Here is a 6,000-nt window from a genome sequence, read left to right as displayed (position 1 = left end):
CGCCCTGAACCATCGGTCCGTTGTTTTCTCAGGATTGTTTATCCTGTCTATCTTATCTAGACATGCAACAACAAGAACACCAAAGCAAAACAAAAACAAACAAAAAAAGAAAAACAGCAACATCAAAAAAGAAAAGCCTATAAATAGTTCCAGGTCTGTTTGTTGACCTTTATGTGTGTTTTCCAGTAGAGTCTGGGATGCCATGCCCTGCCACCACTAAGTCTACTATTTCTACTATGAAGTCCAGTATTTCCTGGGGACTTCATTGCTTTGCTCCCCTTGCTGCTCTGATGCACGCCCTTAGTGTTCCCCCAGGGGGGTGGGGTCATATTGGGCACAATTTCCACACAGCGTCTCCAGTGCTGTTCCCCATAGCGCTATGGGTCAGTGAGGGACCCACCATGTCTCCTGGTAGGGCCGGCCCTATGGTCCTCTCTATGCACTGACTGCTCTGAGCAGGAATATCGTCCTCAGGGCTTGGTGGGCCAGGATGCGTTGTTCCACTCTCTTTCTTCTTCCCTCTTCCAAGTTTGCTCTTGTGTACTCGGAGCAGATGTACCCCCCTCCCAGAGCTGTAGCTGCAGTGCAGTCCTCTGTAGCGCAGTCTTCTGGGGAGGGGGCCCACGTAGCTGGGATTGGGGCCGGCCCCGCCAAGCTGTTCATCTTGAGGTTAGCTGCCCATGGTGTGACCCACGTCACACCACCAGGGCTCCTTAAGCACAGGCCAGAGGGTCTGAATGATGTGAGCCGTTCTACCCAGGCCCCCCACGGGCAAGGAGCCGGCAGGAGCTGGCAGTACAGAGCTAGCTGACTTGTGCTGGGTGACGAGTGGGTCCAGTACTTCTAGCTGTGATAAGAGACAGGCAGGGGCTTGCTGGCTGTAACTCAGGGCATTGCATGGGCCCTCCAGTCTATGGCACTCCCAGATGCCCTGGCCGCAGGTCACCAGTTCAGTTAGGCTATGGGAGAGAGTCTTGCCTTAGAAGTAGCTGGGACAAGGAACAGAAGGTGGAGCTTGCCCATCCGGCCCCTCCTAGAGGGTCTCACCTATCTTCCAAGGACACACTTCTGGGTAGATTCGAACCTCCAGCTTTCGGAGCGCCGTTTGCTTCACCCAGGACCGCCAGAGTTGGTACAAGATCTGCGACATCCTGCAGCTTGCCCAGCCAGGGGCCCTCTGCCAAGAGCACTGGCTAGCGTCACTGCCATGAGATTGAGGCTGACGCACTGCGACCTTATAGGGCGGGGGTAGGGCTGCCCCTGTAGGTTTCCGAGACTGTCACTGTACAGAAATAGAAAGCTCCGCCTCGACTTTCTCCCGCGGAGCACCTCAGGGTTTCAAACTGCCGACCTTGCCGTTAGCAGCACAAGGCGTCACCCACCACGTCACCAGGGATCCTTGACAATAGAGACGATTCACAGGAAAGGACTGGTAAACTATTAATAAAGAACGTTAACTGGCATCAGAAGAAATCCTAGAATCGTTTTTGAAAACCCCTTCACGTAGGCTCCAGTTGACGCCTTCGGTTTGGAGAAGGGCAGCCGGCGGGCAGCGCGGGCAGCGGGCTGGGGGCCAGAGGTACGGTGGGCTCGGCCCCGCCGGCAGGGCACGCATGGTCCCGGCCACGGCCCAGCCGGCGGTTCCAATAGGCTGAGAGGCCACCCAGCCTTGGGCAGACGGCGGCCTGGTGGGGGGCGCCCAGATGGGAGAATCGCAGATTGGGGCGCGTCGCTGCCCGCCCCGCCCGGCCCGCGCCCGGGTCCGCTAGGGCCGCGCGGCGCGCTCATTGGTAAACGGGCTGTTGACGCGGCGGAGGGGCCGGGCCTCGGGCGGCGGGCGCGCGGGGGGCGGGGGCGGGGGCGGGCACGGGGCAGCGCGCGGCTGGGGAAACCGCGCGGGCTCCGCCTCCCGCGCTCCATTCACTCCGCGCGGGCAGGTGTGAGCGGCCGATCAACTGCCGGACGGCGCGAGCGCGGGGGGCGCGGGCAGCTGGCATCCGTTAAGCGCACCTTCTCCTCCTGCTCGCCACGCAGCGCAGCGCGCTGGGCCGCCCGCCCCTCCATCCATTCGTCCGTCCGGGCGTCCATCTGCCCACCCGCGGTTCTCCCGCATCTCCTCGGCTCGGTGAGTGCCCGGTCCCCCACCGGCGCCCGCGCAGCGCCCCCGGGCAGCGCCCCGGGCTGGGGTCACCTTGGAGAGGCCAGGCGCCGCGTGGGGCGGCGGCAGGGAGCGTGGAGGGCCCAGCGCAGGGGACCTGGCCCTCTTCGGGGTGGCCCCGCGGCCGGGTGGCGGGCAGGGGCGGGCTCGGGGCGTGCACGCGGGGCCGGTGCCCATGCGGCTGTCGCCTCCCTTGGAGTCCATTTTGGTTCCCTGAAGGCGCGGCGTGGTGAATGATGCAACACCGATCAGAGTCAGCGTGGGCCGCTGGCGGCTGGCGATGCCCGCGACTAGCAGCTGCCGGGGCCGGGGGCGCACGGGGTGGGCGCGGGACTGCATCCGGGCCGGACCCAGCACAGGGAGCCCGGCGCGCTGGCGGGCGGGCGCGCTTGCCTTACATGGCGCGTGGCACCACACCCCGCCCCGCCACGAGTCCCAGGGTGTGTCATCAGCCGCGCAGCCCCAGCCTTCCCAGAGGCCTGGAGGGTGGCGTGGCGGCAGGTGTCGGTGCTGGACTCGGCGCCGGCCACTCGCGTAGGCGTTGGTCCTGGCCCTGGCCCTGTTGCCCACCGCCTGGTTCCCCAGACCCCAGTTAAGCCCCGGCCGCGGGTCCTCTCCATGTCTAGGTCCCCAGGGTGACTTCGCGGAATTCCCCCATTGGTGGACTTCCTTGTGACCCGATTTGCCCTGGAAAAGGCCGCACGCTCCAAGCCTTCCAGATGGTCTGCAGTTGGAAGAACTTCTTCCGGCTGAATCCAGACACCGTGGGTTCATCCTGCCAGCCATGCAGCCTGTCCACTGGGCAGGGGGGCATTGACAGAATAGCACTTACAGCCCTGACCGCGCGCGCTTGCTCCCCCTGAGTCAGCGTGGGAGCCAGACAAGGGTTTGCTGTGTGATGGAGGCTGGGGTGATTGGGGTATCCAGACCTAGATTTCCGCCACACTTGAGGTCTTCCTCGCCAGTCCCCCAGAGTTGCTTTTTTTTTTTTTTCCCAGACATAGTTACAAGAGGAAACAGACCGGGGTTTCAGCCCAAAAGTACGAGGGCGTTTGGAAAAGGTCGTTGAAAATGTCCGTGGTCTCCATTAAAAAAAAGAAAATCCGTTCCTTCTTCAACTAAATGTTAACTGGTCCTGATAGAACTGATATAATTTATTGGCATTTCGCTGAGTTTTTTGTTTTGGTTCGGATATGTAGAAAACCCGAGGTATTTTTTAGCTGGTCTAGTGGAAATTACCACCATTTGAAAATTCACAGACCTGTTTGCCCTGACAGTAAAGGGAAGAATTTTAAGTCATCCAGCTAGGATGGGTGAGGCATCTGGGGCTTCGAAGTACAAGGTGGGAGGCTCAGCCCCCTGCAGCTGCTCGGAGGGAGACAGATGGACTCCTAGAAAGATCCTTTTGAGAACTCTAGACGGCAGCAGTGCCAACTCTGTCCTGTCAGGCTGCTGGCAGTTGGAGTCAACTTGGGGGGTAGTGTGGGCTTGGTTTCATCAGAGTGAGATTCGTGGAGTAGCGACACTAATAGACTCAGGCAGTTTTAAAGGTTTGCCCCCCGCCCCTTGGAGCATAGCCAGTCACCCGGGATGAAATTCCAAAGGGAGTGAAGGTGTCTTAAGTACCATACACAGGACGGAGCCCACAGCAACCAGTCACGGCCATCGAGTCTGTTCTGGTTATCGACGTTCGATAAGGTTTCTGAGACTGTCTGTCTTTTTCCCAGGGAGGACCTGAGGTTAGCAGCCAGCGCCTAAGCCGCGGTGCCCTCCCAGGGCACAGACATCCGTCATGTGCTTAGTTCCCCAGAGAGGGAAAAACTCAGACAACTCAAAGCTCACTGTCTTACAGTCGATTCCCACTCCAAGGGCGTCCCTGTAGAACAGAGGAGAGCTGGCCCTGTCATTTCCAAGGCTTCCAGTCTCTTTACGGGTGTAGAGAGGCTGAGGAGTGGCTGGTGGTTTCAGACGGCTGACCTTGCCGTTATTAGTCCTGCTCTTAGCCCACTGTGCCCCAGGTGTCCTTGGACCTTGAAAAGGGGGCCTGGGACGTAAGATCTGTGACCTCACAGCAGCAAACAAATCCCTCTCTGCCACTGAGTCAGCTGACCCAGAGCAGCCCTACAGTGCAGGTCGAAACGCCCCTGTGGGTTTCAGAGACGGGGAGCCCTTTTCGAGTATAGAAAGCTTCATCTTTCACCCGCAGGCTGGCTGGTGGTTTCGAACTGCTGACCTTGTTAACAGCCCAGCAGGTTAACTCCATCACCAGGGCTCCTGACGCCAGGATGGTTGAATGCTACCACACACACATTATCTTTGATGGAACGTCCCAGTGCCTGGTGGGATGAAATACACGTGTGGCCAGTGAAACCAAATGGTGAAGTGAATGATGTCGGAGGGACCGATTGATGTCAGAGGGAATCCCTTGACGTGGGCTCTTGCTGATCCACTGGGAGGGCCTTGAAGCAGGAATGGATGCTTTAGCTTGTCCTCCAAGCCTGGGTTAGCGGTCCTGTGTGACATCTGATTCCTCTTGGTCTTGTGGGCTCCTCACATCCCTATAAGTTGCTTATCGGATAAGCAGGTCCTTGTGAGGTGGCCTGGGGACCCCTTCTCCCACTCCCCTATTGCTGTAGACCAGTGGTTCTCAACCTGTGGGTTGCAATCCCTTGGGGGGAGGTGTCGAACGACCCTTTCACAGGAATCTCCCAATTCATGAAAGTAACAAATTTTACAGCTATGAAGTAGCAACAAAATTAATTTTGTGGTTGGGGGTCACCACCACATGAGGAACTGTATTAAAGGGTCGTGGCATGAGAAGGTTGAGAACCATTGCTGTAGACAATCAGGACTCGGGGTGACGAGCCACTGGAAGCAAGGATGGGTCAGCGTGTTTTTCTAGCGGCGATGGCTCCTGCAGTGTGGACAGTAGGTTCGTGGGGAGGGCGGGCCAGCAGAGAAGCCTGGAGAGGAGTGACAAGGTGACTGAGGGGAGGCATGTTGGGGGCCCTAGGGGAAGCCGGAGGTGGTTGGATTCTGGATATATTTTAAAGGAAGACACCACTGAGCTTGCTGGCACATTCATCGGGGGTGGGGTGGGGGGCCAGGGAGAGAAGAAAGTTGAATAGGTTCTTAGAATAGTTGCCACAGAGCCCCCAAGGCACTATGGCCTGGGTGTTGGGCTAGGTCAGTGGTCAAAACCCACCCACTGGCTGTTCTGAGGGAGGAAAAAAAAATATCAGTTCTCTGCTCCTGTAAAGATTTATACTCTTGGAAATGCTCTCTAGGCTTGCTGGGGGACTCAGCCCCCTGGCTGTAGGTTTGGCTTTGATCATTGTCATTTATAGCACAAACCTCGCTCTCCACCCCCTCACCCCCACAGGTAACTCTGGGGAACACACTGTAAGAACTTGGCATTGACAGCTGAGTGACTGAGGATTTGGCCTTTCACAGAGCCGTGTCTAATGACATTGCTGCTGCTGTTACTTGTGGTAGGGCCTGGGGGTGACCAGGGACAATGGAATGACCACCAGGGCCAGGAAGTCCTGGTCCTTCACCACTCTCACGGTTGCTACCCTGTAACCACTGTGTCCATCCATTTCTGTGGGGGTGGGGGTGGGGGGGTCCGCCTCCTCTTGGATGACCCTCCACTTTACCCAGCATGACACCCTTCTCCAAGGACCAGCCTCTCCTGACACAGTCTGTAAGACAAAGTCTCGCCACCCTCTCTAAGAGCATTCTGGCGGCACTTCTTTCGAGACAAACGTGTTTGACCTCCTGGCAGTCCCTGGTATGTTCAGCCTTCCGCACCAGCACCAGCATTAAAGTGCGTCAGTTCCCCA

General features: G+C 58.1%; 1 protein-coding gene across 1 annotated transcript in view; it reads left to right on the top strand.

Annotated features, from left to right (window-relative positions):
* The first annotated feature begins 1,890 nt into the window (after positions 1–1,890).
* SLC7A1 (solute carrier family 7 member 1) overlaps positions 1,891–6,000 on the top strand; it is a 53,432-nt gene continuing 49,322 nt past the window's right edge. Inside the window, exon 1 of the mRNA XM_075562810.1 lies at positions 1,891–2,125. The gene's annotated coding sequence lies outside the window, so the exon portion shown is untranslated. The remainder of the gene's footprint in view (positions 2,126–6,000) is intronic.

Source organism: Tenrec ecaudatus, chromosome 11 (genome assembly GCF_050624435.1).
Source record: "Tenrec ecaudatus isolate mTenEca1 chromosome 11, mTenEca1.hap1, whole genome shotgun sequence".
Lineage (NCBI taxonomy): Eukaryota > Metazoa > Chordata > Mammalia > Afrosoricida > Tenrecidae > Tenrec > Tenrec ecaudatus.
This window is presented reverse-complemented; position numbering and strand designations above follow the sequence as displayed.